Genomic DNA, 1,048 nt, shown 5'->3' with positions numbered 1-1,048 from the left:
CGTTTCCAAGGAGTGTAAAATGAGTAGAATAGGGCACAGCGGCGTGGTGATAAGTAAAGGGCGGACTGGATTTAACAGTGCAAAACGGTGAGGGGAGGAGGCCATGATTTGTCGGGTGGGGTGAGATCGGATGGGGTCGGGCGAGGGAGTGTCGGTGGTGCGCCGCGGGGGTAGGAATTGGAACCAACCGGCTGAGCTCATGTGTCACAAGGTCAGTTAAGTGGTTATTGCCTACGCCGTACTGGTGACTGAGCTGGGGTGGTTTCGTTTGTGGATGGATGGATATTGTGCAGCTTTTGGGTGGGATTTGCTTTTTAGCCAAAAGGGAAGCCAAAGCAGATTAAGAGCAAAGAGGGGAAATTGAGGAATCCAGTTCCTAGTTTGGTAGTAGGACATGTTTCTTGTACTGCTGTATAAGTGGGGAAATGGTAACACAAATTGTTGAGAAACAAAAAGTACGATGTAGGTAAACATGCGCACACACTGCCACCTACGCACGCGCTCATGGGTGCATGCTGCAAGCCGAAGTCGTGGAGTTCAAATTGATGAAGTCATCACATGTGTCTCACTATCGACGAAAACATCACACACAACTAAAAAAAACAATGCATCAACAAAGTCATTTTAATTTCCGGTGAGTTGGAGTACATCAATTCTCATAATCATCTTTTTCTCGTGAGATACTTGTGTCTGAGTTGGTAGTATGGTGTGTGATACTATGTTAGTACCTTTTATGGATCAAGACATTCTTCTACGGGTATCTCACTTTGATCAAGTTTCTTCCTACCGATACTTATCACCCTTCTGATTGGATTCAATTATTCACCCTCCTCTAAGTATGGTTGAAAAAACGGCGCCTACTAGGCATCAACCCGATGATCCCTGGGAAGGATCAGACGGCTCGCGTATTGTCCTACTGACTCACTCATCTCTCCCATCCTCTCTCCACACCCCTCAAAGGGAACCACCTACTCGTTTTCCATCGTCCGTTGTCATCCTCTCTAGCACCATTGTAAGCGTCTCCTCGCACCCGCGATCGATCTTGGGT

This window comes from Triticum aestivum, chromosome 6D (assembly GCF_018294505.1).
Source record: "Triticum aestivum cultivar Chinese Spring chromosome 6D, IWGSC CS RefSeq v2.1, whole genome shotgun sequence".
NCBI classification, from domain to species: domain Eukaryota; kingdom Viridiplantae; phylum Streptophyta; class Magnoliopsida; order Poales; family Poaceae; genus Triticum; species Triticum aestivum.
Note: the sequence above shows the minus strand (reverse complement) of the source record.